Below are 16,427 nucleotides of genomic sequence, written 5' to 3'. Positions count from 1 at the left end.
AGGTCAGTGCTCAAATTTCACCCTCCCTTTTGTTCCTTTAAAGATACCAGATAAATTAATCAAATTAATTAAGATCTGTATTTTAAGGAACCACCAATGAGACTTTCACAGTTCAGTTAATGGTCCCTGGTTACAGGGTGGTGCCCCGTTTTGATTGTTTGTCAATTTGGTAAAGTTATTACTGTAATACACATATTCATAACTTTACAAATATTGCTAAAACATCTTTGATAATTTGCCAATGATTGAATCTGTACCCGTACCAATTCCCAACAATGCCAAATTGTCATGATGTCATCATGGCAGCCCGTGCTTCTTTTTTTTCTGTGTGTTTTTGTTTGTTTTCTCTCATGTCCCTCCCTCCTGTGCCGATTACTGTGAGCTGTGGGCGCGGCTTAGCTGGCAGGTGGCACCAGGTGAAGCTCATTCCCTAATCAACCTCCTGCAGTATTTAAGGCTGGCTCTGTGATCCACTCGTCGCCAGATCGTACCGTCTACCAGTGTGGTATAGTTGCACTCCTGGCTCCCTATGTTATTTGTGTTTCCTGGTGTTTTAGCTTGAGTAGCTAAAGTATTCTGTGTTTATCTCTTGTTGCAGCCTGCCTTGCTTGCTCCTACTCCTGCCTGCCTGCCTGCTTGCTCACCCCGCCTGCTCCTCTCTCTCTCTGTAAGGATTGGACTCAAACTCAATTGTTTGTTGGACTCTGGAGGAGGCCTTAGCACATGGTCAACGCCACCTTTTCACTGGGCACGCTCTGGAGAGCGCACTGCACCCACCACTCACCACTGGATTCCCTCGACACAACCCTCCTTTTTGCCACCAGCACAATTATTGTATATATTTCACTCATTAAACACTTATTGTGTTTTACGTCTGCTTTTGGGTTCCACCTCCTGTGCCGTTCCGTAACACAAATCCTAGTTTTTGACTCGATTGAGCTTGTGTGGGCAAGGCCGATCTTTTCAGTGGTTTCCGTGCGGTGGTAAGGGTCTGCACCAGAGTTTGATTTTAAACGTATTCGCACCAGAACTGTACTAGAAAGCTTAGTTCTTACCTGCTAATAGATCTCTCAACTCTGGCCCCATGTATGGATGTGTCCCTAAGAGAAAATACAGTCATTGTTAACTTTTCAGTCTTTCCCCATGATTAAAAAAACATATTAAAACAATCAGCACTGGGTTGCACCAGCTATGCGTTAGTTCAAACGTAGACTAGTTTGAACGCAAGTTGTAACTTCGGAGTTTACGCGCTACTAACATTTTGAGGGTTGCACAGGCTGAAAAGTTTTATATACAGTATGTATGTATGTATGTATATATGTATATATATGTGTGTATATATATATATGTATGTATGTATATATATGTGTATATATATGTATGTATATATATGTGTGTGTATATATATATATATATATATATATATATATTGTTGGAGCTATTCATTTTTTTTTATATTTAATAGTTAAATATTTTTTTATTTAATTTCTGTGTTTAAGCTTGTTGATATCATTAGTATTTTATTTTGGTTATCTTAAGTATCTGTTAGTGCTTTTGTTTTGAAAGTACCAAGCAGCCTTAGCCATAGGTGAAGTCTACATATATGGGTGGTCAGGTATGTGGGAGGTAGACACCGGGGAGGGCTGATGGTTTATCAGAGCCTAGAGACGCTATTGTTCCTTTGTTTGGAATGTTTGTTTGCCGAGAACTGGATAAATAAACCTCACAAAAATGCCATCTCTGTCTGGACAATGAACGTTTTTTACCTCTGCGTAAGATTCACTCCTTCGGTGCCTCAGTGGCTGTTTGACTTTGAGTTTTTAATTTGTTTTGTTCAATCTGAGGACAAATCGCCACTACATATACAGGGTGTAAATATATATATATATATATATATATATATATATATATATATATATATAATAAAATTATAAAATATTAGTGTGGACTTTACACCAGTGTAACTATGGTGAACCTTACGTCTCTGTGGTGCAACACAACATCGATACAACTTTAGTATCAAACTAACTAGTTTTAACGTATTGTTTAGTGTGGACTTTAAACTCAAACTTAAGAGAGAACTTATGCACAGCTGGTGCAACATCTCTGTTTTAGGGGCTCAGAAACGCCGCAGTAGTGTGGACGCCAGGCGTAAACCTAGGAGAACATTTCTTTTTAAACCCAAACGTTGCAGTTTAGATGTAGCTTTAGTGGACGCTAACAGACGCTGAACCTTTGTCCTGTAGGGTTACATTGCAGCTCGGTTCTGTCGGTTAATACTGGACTAATTTCAAAGATTGTTGTTACTATCAGTGACTTAGACACCTGTGGTTCGATGGGTTCTTGAGCCTTTCATGAAACATGTGTTCAGACAGTCCTCTGAGGTGGTGTAGTGCAGCGATATCCGGGCCGAGCTCCTCCCACTCTTCATCTCTCACCTCTGGGAAAGAAACAAACAAACAAACAAATACGGGAAATTATGTATTAAAATACGTAAAAATCATCTTTTTCTCTCATCTTCGGTCTGTGTCATTTACACTCTAGCCTCGCATGTTCACCTCTATCTCCACAGCTCTGTGGAGTAACGTCTGGCTACACCACAGATGCATTCTGTGATAGGAGAAACAAACTCTCTGGGTTGTTTGCATTTCTTTAAACCAATCGCCTCTTGGGTGGCGCTAAGCTCCGTACGCAGCAGAAATGTTAACAAGTCATTTTTTGGAAGTCCAAGTCAAGTCTCAAGTCTCTGGTCATCTGATCTGTCCCTAACACTGTAATGTTAAATCTTATGAATTCAAAGCATATCCTGTAGCTACCATCCATACAGTCCAGTATCAATCAGTTGTATGATAACTGTATGGGGTCTAATGCAATACAATCTGAAGAAACACAAATTAAGAACTCTGTTTCAATTTCACAACTGTATTTTTCAACATTTTTGTATCTGCACCAAATAATACATGTTTGTCCGTGTTACTAACTGGCTGTAAAGCCCAACCTCTTCATGTATTACCATTTTTCAGTGTCCAAAGTTTGAGGGAAACATCTGTATTGAAAGTTTAAGGCCCCATGGCATGAACATTTTACTTTATGAGTTTTTTTTTTAACATTAATATGAGTTCCCTCAGCCTGCCTATGGTCCCCCAGTGGCTAGAAATGGTGATAGGTGTAAACTGAGCCCTGGGTATCCTGCTCTGCCTTTGAGAAAATTAAAGCTCAGATGGGCCGATCTAGAAACTTCCCTTTATGACGTCATAAGGAAAGCTCATTGTGGGACTGGCTCTAGTGGCTGTAATTCTGCACCAAGGCTGAATTTAGGGAAAGAGACTTCAGATACAGTATTAGGGGACCACTAAGGTCTATATAAAGAGACTTCAGATACAGTATTAGGGGACCACTAAGGTCTATATAAAGAGACTTCAGATACAGTATTAGGGGACCACTAAGGTCTATATAAAGAGACTTCAGATACAGTATTAGGGACCACTAAGGTCTATATAAAGAGACTTCAGATACAGTATTAGGAGACCACTAAGGTCTATATAAAAGAGACTTCAGATACAGTATTAGGGGACCACTAAGGTCTATATAAAGAGACTTCAGATACAGTATTAGGGGACCACTAAGGTCTATATAAAGAGACTTCAGATACAGTATTAGGGGACCACTAAGGTCTATATAAAGAGACTTCAGATACAGTATTAGGGGACCACTAAGGTCTATATAAAGAGACTTCAGATACAGTATTAGAGGACCACTAAGGTCTATATAAAGAGACTTCAGATACAGTATTAGGGGACCACCAAGGTCTATATAAAAGAGACTTCAGATACAGTATTAGGAGACCACTAAGGTCTATATAAAAGAGACTTCAGATACAGTATTAGGGGACCACTAAGGTCTATATAAAGAGACTTCAGATACAGTATTAGGGGACCACTAAGGTCTATATAAAACAGACTTCAGATACAGTATTAGGGGACCACTAAGGTCTATATAAAAGAGACTTCAGATACAGTATTAGGAGACCACTAAGGTCTATATAAAAGAGACTTCAGATACAGTATTAGGGGACCACTAAGGTCTATATAAAGAGACTTCAGATACAGTATTAGAGGACCACTAAGGTCTATATAAAGAGACTTCAGATACAGTATTAGGGGACCACTAAGGTCTATATAAAAGAGACTTCAGATACAGTATTAGGAGACCACTAAGGTCTATATAAAAGAGACTTCAGATACAGTATTAGGAGACCACTAAGGTCTATATAAAAGAGACTTCAGATACAGTATTAGAGGACCACTAAGGTCTATATAAAAGAGACTTCAGATACAGTATTAGAGGACCACTAAGGTCTATATAAAAGAGACTTCAGATACAGTATTAGGGGACTACTAAGGCCTAGCCTCTAGGCCTAGGCCTAGACGAGTCTCTGTTATGGGGGCAGCTGTGTTCTCCCGTCCTGGGTGGGGGTGTGTGTGTGTCTCTCCCCTTTTCTCTACGTATGTCTGTTTTGCTGGGGCGGCTGAAAGTAGGTCAAGGGGCATGGCCGGGCGATCTTCCTACCTGCACGGCTGCCAGCGATTCTGCAATCTCTACCTGCTCAGCTGTTGCAGATTCCACTAACCACGGCTGCAGTATTTAGACCCGGTCAGAACCTGCCTTCGGCACCAGATCGTTACAGCTACCAATGTGACCTACACCACTAGACCTGTTGCCGTGGACTGCTGTTCCGCCAGCCCATCACCTTTCTGTCGTGTCGCCTCCCAGCTTTGATTCCTGAGAGAGTTTTTGGACACACCACACTCTGCCCGTGCTCGCTGCTGTCCTGTCTCATCCCCCAGCGCAGCTTTACTGTCCTTGGCTGCTTTGTTTGTTTGTCGACGTTCATTAAAAGACATTTCAAACCTTTTCTCAGTGTCCGTGTTGTGATCCTCTGTGTTTTGGGTCATAGCCTCGGCCGTAACAGTCTCGAAGCTCGAGTCCGAGTCAAGTCTGAAGTCAGCTGTTTGTGCGACTTAAGTGCGACTTGAGTCCGAGTCACAGACTCGAGTCCCCATCTCCACACACAGCGACAGTGGCTCTCAGTAGCGGAGATAGCGTGGGTGCTTGGGTGCGGTCGCCCCAGGGCCCCGTGTCAATAAGGGGCCCCTCAATCACCGCCTATCTTCTGTCACTTGACGAGAACGGGCCTGCATATTACAGATCGTTAGCTGAAAGAAGCTAATTGCTGAACATGAGCTAATGTCGTAATAAACCAGCTGTTCTTATCAAACGTAACAGTCACTTAACTCATGGTTACGGTGGTAAACCAGCACAACAATGACAGTTACCAGGCAACAAAACACTACATTCTAAGCAGACACATTCAAAAACGAAATTTATGAAGTTACATTTATTACATTACATGTAATTTAGAACAAACGGCAAACTCATCAGCAAATTTTAACACGACTCTATTTATCGCCTTGCATCATGGGAATTGGCAAGCCAATGAGCCACGCTCTCTTTATTTTTTCACGTCATTATTTCCTTCTGAGTCAGTTTGACAGTATAACCTTCAAATGCAGAATGCAACTCCTTCTGTCTGCTTCTTTGTCAAATAGCTTTTTGTTTTTTTCCAAAAATTAGACAGTATTTATCCAGGGAGTACACTTATAGACAGTGGCAGCACCATATATATATATATATATATATATATATATATATATATATAGAGGCCAATGGGCAGCGCACTGAGCGCCATGCCAAGTCCCCCCTAGCTTGTTGTACTTAGTTACTGTTGCTAAGGCCAGCCCAAGCTTCTCCTACTTAGCAACAGTAACTAAGGGTGGCATGAGGCACAAATGTATAATGTAAACATTAGCTAGCTATATATGCTACTTTCCTGATAGCACTTAAGCGATTAGTTACGAAAATGGAGAGAAAATATAAATCGGGCGCATTAAAAAGAAAAGAACGAGATAGTAGGAGAAGTGTGGTAGCATCGTGTGCTCCTCTCACATCATCCTTCTCATCATCATCATCATCATCATCATCATCATCATCCATGACTCAACAAAGTGATAATAATACCGTTAACATTGTAACTCAGTCATCAATAGTTAATGTTACTGCTAGTGCTAGCCCTACTAGCCTGACAGCGGCTAACGATGAGGCTAACAGCAGTCAAGCCCAGAACAGCTCACCGGAGGGGGGCGACTGTCCCCGGCAATTTGAAGTGGAGGATACCTCGTCGGTCGGGGATGCCTCTGGTTCCAGCAGCAGCGCCACCATGGGTCCTTCAGAGGCGCACCGCCTAGCCAATGTCCTGTCTGAAGAGGAATATCCCACTGACCCCTACCCTCTCACTACTGAATTGATCCGTGCGGTGATTGGACATGGTCCTTGCCAGCCTGGCTTGAGAGACGGCTATAAAGAGTTCCCACATGACCAGGATAAGCGACGCTTCAGTCCGGCTTGGTATATGTGCCAGATGGGAGGCTCAGGTAACCCAGTGGAGCGTCAGTGGTTGGTGTATTCACCCAGGACAAACCCACTGTTCTGTTTCTGTTGCTGGCTTTTCGGTAAAAAGTCCAATGACCGTGCTGGGAAAGCCTGGGTTGACCCATGGATGGGGTTTTCTTCATTTAAAAAAGGGACAGAGCGGATTGAGACGCACGAAAGGTCCGGCGCTCACCGGGAGGCAGAGAAGGCATATCTAATGACAAAGTCAGAACAGCACTGTCATTGCGGAGCTTCTGAAAGCAGAGAGAGAGCAGGTGGAGAAGAACAGAAGGATCCTACACAGGTTGGTGGACACCACGCTCTTTTTAGCCAGACAGAGAACATGCTGGGCTGGGAGCCCCTGGGAATTTCTTAGAGCTCCTGAAGTTGCTGGCTCACTACGACTCCATCCTCGAGCAGCACATGAAGGACCCAGTCAGCAGAGTGACATACCTCAGTCACCAGTCCCAAAACGAGCTCATTGCAGCTCTTTCCAAAGAGACACTGAGCACAATAATTGATGAGATAAAGTCAGCAAAGTTTTTTCTCAGTTATTGTAGATTCCACCATGGATATAACGAGAATGGATCAGTTTTCTCTTTCACTCAGATATGTCACCAAAACAGGCAGCAGCATTGAGCGCTTTATTAAATTTGAGGAGTTACCTGATGGCAGTGCGGCGTCCTTTTATGATCTTCTGCATGATTCGCTCTTTCGTTTCCCTGAGCTCTTTCGTGCCCCTGAGCTCTCTAGTTTCCCTGAGCTTCTTTAGTGTCCCCGAGCTCTTTTGTGTCCCTGAGTTTTCTAGTGTCTCCGAGCTCTCTAGCTCCCCCGAGATCACCCGGTGTGCTATTTTTCCTGAAAGTTTAACAAACATCAGCTTAACTATTGGTGTAGATATGTTGAATTTTGTTTTATGTGTACCCAAACTTGGAGTTTGTGTTTATGGGGGGGAGTGTTACGGCTGTCAGCAACACCCTCATGTGTGTAGTATAATGGAGAATGATATGAGATGCAAAACAGGCTGTGCCATCCCGTGCTGCTGATTGGATGGACCAGGAAAGCCCCGCCCCGTACCTGGAGAAGGGAGCTGCTGATTGGTGCGGCAGGCCACCACCTGACTGGCCAATTGAGAGGAGTCAATCAACTCTGCCTCCAGCTTAAAGAGCCTGATTGTTTGCAGCTGAGGGCAGCTGCCAGACCAGACTTTGTAGAGAAACTGTTTGAGAGTGTGAGGACGTGGGCCTAGGAGTAAGATTTAAAAACTGATATCCTTCCTTCATTTAGTCAATTTGTGTTGTTTTAGTCACACTAGGATCAGGGGTGCTGTGAGTACTGTTTTGTGTTTAACCAAGTATTTAAGTTGGAGAGGTGTTTTGTTTAATCTTTTGTTTTCATTTAGATTTAGAAATAGTCTTCCTTTTGAAGATCTCCTTTTGTTATATTCTGTTTTTGTTTTCCGCAGCACCCATCGGCCCACTTGTCCTTTCTGTTTGAGCACTGTTTGTCATTTACCTGATTCTGGAATAAATTTCCTTTCTAATAGCAATTACATCTGGTTTTATGTTTATGTCCTGATACCCCCAGCATAAGGACGTAACAGTGCATTATATTCTGAGTTAAACATGGATCTCACCACCGACGCCGTCCTGCCATTCCTCGTACCAACAACATGGATAGAGCCTACCCACACCTGAGCATTCTCCACAGGATTTAGAAAAGCCTTCCCATCAGCAGCACCAGTGCTGAACGAAGTTTCAGGCGTCTGCAGCTCATTAAGACATAGGCCTACTTGCGTCTGTGCATGGACGAGGTCAGACTGTCACATCTCACCTGGCTGAGTGTGGAGAGGGACATACTGTACATATTGATAAGGACTAAGTGGTTGGCAGATTTGACACCATGAAGGAGAGGAGGATGAAGATTTAATAAGGGACCGTGATATGTAAATAGTTTTGTTAGATGTATTTATTCTGGAGGATCGTTAAGCAGACAACAAAATGGAAAAAAAATCGTCTAAGAATTTATATTTTAGCTATGCATAAGTTATAAATCTGTTTTACTCAAAGTTTTAATCCCAGTTTTCATGTAGTACATTTAGCCTACCTATAGAGTTGTAAACAAACTTTGTGTTCAAAACAGTATAATAGTTCCATGTCAATTATACAGTGTGGCATGGATTGAGCGCACTTGGCCTGTTCATCACCATCACTGTCTATCGGCTGTCTCTGTCCGTGGTGCTGAAACATTTTCACTTGACTGGCAAACTGCTTCCTTTGTTTGTTTGTCAACACTTTGTCTTTTCTTTGTTTTATTTGACATATAGGCTGACTTGGCTCAACAAGTGACGCATAACATTTATTCATCAGATAATTTACCGTTTTTATTTAACGGTTTTAATTTTAAAATGACTTGGTAGCAGAGGGCCCCATGATGAAGCTCCGCCCACACTGTACTGAGAGTCTAGCTCCGCCCCTGGTGCCTCTGCTAAATAGTCTCAGGAAGGAACTTGTTCTGGTGGAACATTTGCACCTCGCTAAAGAAAACTCCTCATCCAACATTAAATGAAGTTAACTGTTGACACGATGCAGTAACGGGAGATATTTAAATGAGCTGATACATGGTTACACCTGATTGGCTCTTACCAGAGTATCTCCGTGTGACTTCGTCCACCAATCAGTCCCCAAACCTCCCAGTTAGAGAGGAAATGTCCTAAACATATTCTTTTGTAATCCTGCAGCTCCTAATATTTCCTGTTTCTTTTTTCACTTTTTAAGAAGAGAGAGGACAACTTAATCATCCTCACTGCTTCTCGACTCCATTTAGTTTTGTTTAAATACAAAATAAAAACAGATGAAAAATTCAGACTCAGTGTCCAAGGACCTTGAGGGTTACAACTTTAAAGCCATAGAAGTGTGTGTGTGTGTGTGTGTGTGTCTGTCTGTCAGTCTGTCTGTCTGTCTGTGTGTTGTTAAAAAGTAAAATGTTTCTCACCAAACTGTTGAGTGAGGATGAGGAGGGTGAAGAGGATCAGGAGCCTCAGAGTCCTCCAACTCTTCATTCGACCTGCCATCGTCCTGCAAGACACCACAAACACATAAAATACACACAATACACAACATACTAATCACAACAGAACAAAATTTGAAAACTGAAATAAATCATTTTCTGACTAAATTAGACCTACAATATATCAGTAACAGGTAATCATGCAAATCAGAAGTGATAGAGTACCCGGACCTGGTTGATCTCCCATCAAATTTTATAGAAATATATTTCCAGAAATTAGCCCCTATCCTTCGTAAAGTACTTAATGAAACGTTTGACAAGAAGTCATTACCACCGAGTGTGACGGAAGCTATTATCTCAGTTCTTCATAAAAAAGGCAAAGATCCCCTGAGGTGCGTATCATATTATATATATTTATTTGAACAGGGACAGGTGGATGGTGCAATAAAATACAGACAAAGTATTTACAGTATCGGTACAGATACATAAAGTCATAAAAATCTACAGACATTATTGTCCCCCTATCCCACCCCATCTAGAGCTAAAATTAGATCCAAACATTTGAGTGAAATGTAACATTTTCAAGATTTAGCGAGAATATGTGATGGTAATGACGTGGCTTTCTGTCATGGATCTTGAGGGCACTTTTATATAATGATTCAAGTGGCCTTAGGGCTGTTTTACATGCCTGAGACCAACTTGAAATACAATATAAAAAATGTGGAATAATCATTGCGTATAGGTATGTACTTGATGCCTCAACAGTAAAGGAATTTCTTAGGTTTCTGTAGTTTGATAGATTAAATTTCAGTGTGTTGCCCAGCTTTTTGATATGTTTTTTAAAGCTGAGATTTGGATCAAGCCCATTTACAAAGATGTCAGGACATTCTCTAAATTTGCACCTGTTTGTGAAAAACAGTCTTGTCAACATCCAATGTAAGACAGGAATTGTGCAGCCAGTCAGCACCCTATGCACTGCCTTTGTTAGTTTCATAGAAACCGCTGTGGCATTTTTCCCAAATGCAACAGAGGTTGCTCATTCTTCTGTGGAAGATGTTATAGTTTGAATAACACACATCAAAACATTTCACTTTGTGCTAGTGCTCTTACCCAGATGTAGTCCAGGACCTTTGCAGTTCAGATGACAGAAATTTAATTTTCTTAGGCCGATTTGTTGAATCAAAGAATCTTCAGGGAGACCGGATGGTGCAATAATAAGATCTTGATGTATTTGTGAGCAATTGTTCTGCAGAAATATGACTGATCTTCCTTCAGCATTCGTTTCTTATATACGAAGGCATAAACAGGAACACACTTCTCATTGGGACATCCCAGGAACCAACATCTCCATATAAGGTCACTCAAACTCCTGTATCCTTCCAATCTTTTATCCAACTAGTTGTTGGTTTGACTCCCTGACATACTTCTGACGTTCAGAACTAAACAATGGCAGAAAATCAAGTTTCATAACAGAGTCTTGAGACCAGGGTCAAAAAAGTTGACACAGAAAAATCTGAAACATAGGTTAAACATATTAAGTTTAAGTACTATAAGAAACGCTTGAATTTTCAAGCTTTTTGGTCTAAACGTCCTACTAAAATTAAAAGTGGTACAGCTCCCATAGACTTTGACACTCAGGGATGTGCCTGATATCATTGGAAAGGAAACACTCTCAAGTTTTTGTGATAAGTGTCAGGGTGATTCTAGGCCTTACTGACACAGAGTTACAGAGACTAGAATGGAGGTTTTTTATTTCTGTCCAAGTCATACATCTGTAAAATTAATAAAATACACTGCTGTAAACACATCTAGTGAGGTACAGTCAACACAATGTCATAGCCACATGTCTCAGCTTACTACAGAAAAAATCCAGAAGCCAAAAGACTCTACAATGGATTTTATATGAATATGTTTCTATAGATATGTCTGTGTGTTTTTCTGATTACCATTTGAAAAGTGCAAAGAAAAAAGCCAAAAAACTGCAAAATACAATAACAAAAACAATAAAAACATTTTGGTAGCTTTTTTCCTGATTTTTTTTTGCTTTTGTTCTGACTTTTTTGTGGCTTTCTCAGACATTTTTCACCTTTTTGTAAATTTGTTGCCTTTCCGACATGTTTGTACGCTTTTTGTCGCATTTTTGTCGACATGAAGCCCTACAAAAGTCATCACAAGAGTTCCTTAGCCATCATAGAATTTAGCACATCAATCAAAACAATGATACATTTTTTAACACCAACGTGTTTCACAGCCTGAATATGAAAACTCTCTCTCAGAGTCTCACAGTCGCCCAATCTGCCAAATTGAATTACCCCCGAATCAGCTTTGAATGTCAGGTAATTGCAGTTTAAAAAACACATCCCTGCGTTTTTGGTTTGGCGCACAACTAGGCGGGCAAAAATATATTGTGAACCTAAATTGGATCTAGATCTGCCAGGGGCCGTATTTGGCCCGCAAGCCATGAGTTTGACACATGTGCTTTAGAAGTTTTTCCACAACTACTTTATAGGCAACGGTCATGTTCACAACACACCTCATGCACCACAAACCCAGACAAACTATTTCCTGTTATTTTAAATCAAAGATGCCCCCACTTCCTTCCAACTCAGATAAAATTCTCAGACATGCAATTATTTAACTGTTTAAATATAAAAACAAGATTTCTGCCATGCACAGGACAAGCGATTGATTGTCTGTGTGTCTGTTTGTGTGTGTGTGTGTGTGTGTGTGTGTGTGTGTTTGTGTGTCTGTCTGGGTGTGTGTCTGTCTTTGACTAAAGTACAAGTAAAATTACCGGTATACAAATCTACTCAAGTACAAGTAAAAAAAGCTAATTTAAAATGTACTCAGAGTAAAAGTTTTACAGCAGGGGGAGATATACTTTTTTAATATGTATACTTATTTAATTAAATCAGAGTTTTTTTGCAATATGTTAGGGCACAAAGCCAAAAAAGCCAATTTTTACGTTAATCTCGATCGCTATAGCTACGTGAGTACTTTCGATAGAAAAAACCTCGACCCGAATCAGTGCAGGTAACACGGAGAGGCTGCAGCTACGTACTACAAGCGTCCCCTGAGCTAAAACGGCAGTGGTCAGGGCAAGTTTTAGAGTGCCTTTGTGCCTCTTAACAGACACAAAATGCAATTAATATGTCTGTGCCACATGAACACGGCCCTTACGTGTCAACAAGATGCGTTTTCAACTCAGACATTGTTTAAATTCACCTACCCTGGTCCCTGTCTCGATCCTGCTGGTAGCTAGCTTGCCCTGATAGCCGTTAGCCGTTACCTGCTAGCTGCCGTCCGGTGAGTGTATTCAGACAGGCTTCTGTGATAATCATCCCAATAACAATCCATGGAGCGGCGGTGGTGTTGCTATGTCCTTCAGTTACTGAAGGCTAGCTTTAGCTTGTGCTTGGAGCAGCTAGTTCATCTGCCTGTTTCCCCTCTGTCTGTCTGGTTCTTTCCAACTCTTGTGAGGCTAGTTCTTCGTCTGTATACTCGGGTTCGAATAAATAAGGACGACCATCAAACTCAAAAGGCTCTTCGTGTGTTGGATATCTGCTATATTCTCCATAGTTACGTTACTCCAAGCTTCTTCCCTTGTAAACAACTCTGCTCTTCACTCTTCACACACTACGCTCCAATCTGCACACTACTGTTTACCTTTTCCTGCTACAACTGAATTCCCAGGAGACAGCGCGATGCTACAGCTAAGCTTCAGTAACGCTATTCCTGTGCAAGCCACAGACATTGTTTATCCCGTTTCCATGTAGTTACATAGTCACTGATATGATCATAACCACTACAGTGCTCAATTACCTATTTTTGAGGGGGAAATAAAGAAAACTTTTCGCTGCGAAGGCATGATCTGTCCTATGCAGGATATCCACCAGACCACCGGCTGGCTAAGGGAACTAGCTACCACACAGATCGACACTGACAAGCCTCCTATCTACCAACACCAGATCAACACCAGATCGATTACACACAAAATGGATGAGCTACAAATACACACGGAACTGCTGCTTGATGATTTTTTACAAAAGCCTGGCTGAACACATTTATTACAGACAGAAGATAGCAGCTAACAGCTAACAGTTAGCAGCTAGCAGCTAACAGGCCAAGCTACCCACCGGCAGGATCAAGACAGGGTAGGTGAATTTAAACAATGTCTCAGTTGAAACGCATCTTGTTGACACGTAAGGGCCCTGTTCATGTTGCACAGACATATTAATTGCATTTTGTGTCTGTTAAGAGGCACAAAGGCCCTTATAATATGAAAACTCTCTGCTTCTGGGGGAATTTCTGAGTCTCAAAGTCGGCAAATCTTCCAAATTCTGCTTTGATGGTCAGGTAATTGCAGTTTAAAAAACACTTCCCTGTGTTTTGGTTTGGCGCACAACTAGGCGGGCCAAAATATATTGTGAACCCAAATTGATATACGGGCCGGATCTAAACCTGCCAGGGGCCGTATTTGGCCCGCGAGCCATGAGTTTGACACACTAGTGCAGTGCCCGTTTGGAACCGGCGATTGCTTGGCCTGTGGTATTGCTGCTTGTAGAATTCATCAAAACCAAATTGTACCCCAAAATGACTCATAGAAGGACCCCAAACCACTTCATATGCAACTCCACTGTATAGCCTACTACTGACTTACAGTGTAGGCTACGTCTACATCAGAGGAAGACGTTGTACTTCTGTATTTACCTGACAGAGAACGCTGCAGATTCAGAATGTAATCACAAAATATCAGACAGTAATCAGACATTAGCGTCATGGACTCATGGCAGTACGCTACCCACCCGGCCCGTTGTGAGCGCTAATCAGCACATATCTGCGTTCATCAACCACCAGGACCAGACTCTGTGTGTGTGTGTGTGTGTGTGTGTGTGTGTGTGTGTGTGTGTGTGTGTGTGTGTGTGCGCGCAGAGAGAGAGAGAGAGACAAAGAGAGACAGAGAGAGAGAGAGAGAGAGAGAGAGACAGAGAGAGAGAGAGATTTTTTTTGATTTTTGAAACCAGCTTTATTTGCTGCACATTTTCATTCTATTTCAAGGTTCAATAAATTACATCAGAACACATTTTGAAAATAAATAAACTACATGAGCACGTCTCCAAAGGCAGGGGCGTAGTAAGCTTTTCAAAAGTGAGGGGGATGGATGTGATTTGTTTATACAATAAAAACGATGGATAATCGTACTGTTTGTTAACATGGGCAAACGGAGCATAATCTAATTACGTATGTGCTAATTTGCATAAATAGCACAACAGATTTAAACATTGGGTATAGCCAGATGAAAATGTCTTGTTGACATATAACAGTAAAAGACTTAATATTAAGGTCTGAATGGAACCATTTAGGCTACCCATGAGCATGAATACATAGAGGCAGGACTCATGCAACGGTCATGCTCACAACACACCTCATGCGCCACAAACCCAAACAAACTATTTCCTGTTATTTTAAATCAAATATGCCCCCACTTCCTTCCAACTCAGATAAAATTCTCAGACATGCAATTATTTACAGTTTTTTTCAACTGCTTACAAACAAAATCTTTTCACGTCACACGATTTTTGAAACCTCTCACTCAAAGTGCAAAATTACACAGAAAATCTCCAAAACCATCAGCTATTTCTCAGCCTTTCACTCAGTTTTCAATTACATAAAACACTTTTTTCAAAACACTACACACAACTCTCTACCTAAGACACAACAATCTAACAGGAAGTGGCTTGCTTTCCTTTTCTAAACACAACCAATCAAAATGCTCCACTTGTTTAACAGGGCACACACACACTCCTCACATGTGCAAACACATGATGTCATAACTGAACACTAACCAATCACTGCTTTAGTATAGGCCTATACAGAGGTCAAAGGTCACATTACCTGTTTGGAACAATGGATGCCAACAATAGACAGAGAGCAAGAGGGGGAGGAGGGACAGACAGGGGACGACAACGAGGAGGAGGAGGAGGGAAGAAGAAGAAGGAGAGCCATCTCTGATGAGATCAGGGCCACATTTATTCATCATGTGATCAACCACGGATTGACCAATGAGAGAAGCCCATCGTGAGCAGCTTTACAGTGGCGTCCATACTGCATGCAGCTATCTAATGACTATTTCAGCATAACTAATCAGACTTTGTTTGTGCATACAATCCCCCCCCACCACCACCGCCACGACACACAAGCACGCACACACACACACACACACACACACACACACACACACACACACACAAACACACACACACACACACACACACACACACACACACACACACACACACACACACACACACACACAACACACACATATTCTTTATTCTAATGATATCTTTGGTTTACATATATTTGTAGTGTTGTGTTCTTGTTTCATGCTACTGTAAACAACACTGAGCTACTCTTACTAACATGATGTTTTGCCCAGTAAATATTTTCTGTTTTACTGTAACATTATATTGTTTTTACAGTGCACTTTTCAACCCCTCTCAGCAGATTACTTTCTCTCTAGAACAGTGTTCCTGATTTTTGTTGATGAGCAGCTTTAGTAAAACAGATCTGTAATATTTTTCTCTCCCTCTTTCTAGTTTCTTTCCTTCTTATCTTGTTTCTATATGCTTTGTTATTCCAGCCAGAGGCTTAAAGAGTACAAACATATTCTACTCAAGTAAAAGTACTCTTACTTTGATGAACTTTGACTAAAGTACAAGTAAAATTACCGGTATACAAATCTACTCAAGTACAAGTAAAAAAAAGTTCATTTAAAATGTACTCAGAGTAAAAGTTTTACAGCAGGGGGAAATATACTTTTTTTTATATGTATACTTATTTAATTAAATCAGAGTTTTTTTGAAATATGTTAGGGGCACAAAGCCAAAAAACTCAACAAAGGAAAAAAACAAAATGCCCAAACAATT

This window comes from Sander lucioperca, chromosome 2 (genome assembly GCF_008315115.2).
Source record: "Sander lucioperca isolate FBNREF2018 chromosome 2, SLUC_FBN_1.2, whole genome shotgun sequence".
In the NCBI taxonomy this organism is placed as follows: Eukaryota; Metazoa; Chordata; class Actinopteri; order Perciformes; family Percidae; genus Sander; species Sander lucioperca.
This window is presented reverse-complemented; position numbering follows the sequence as displayed.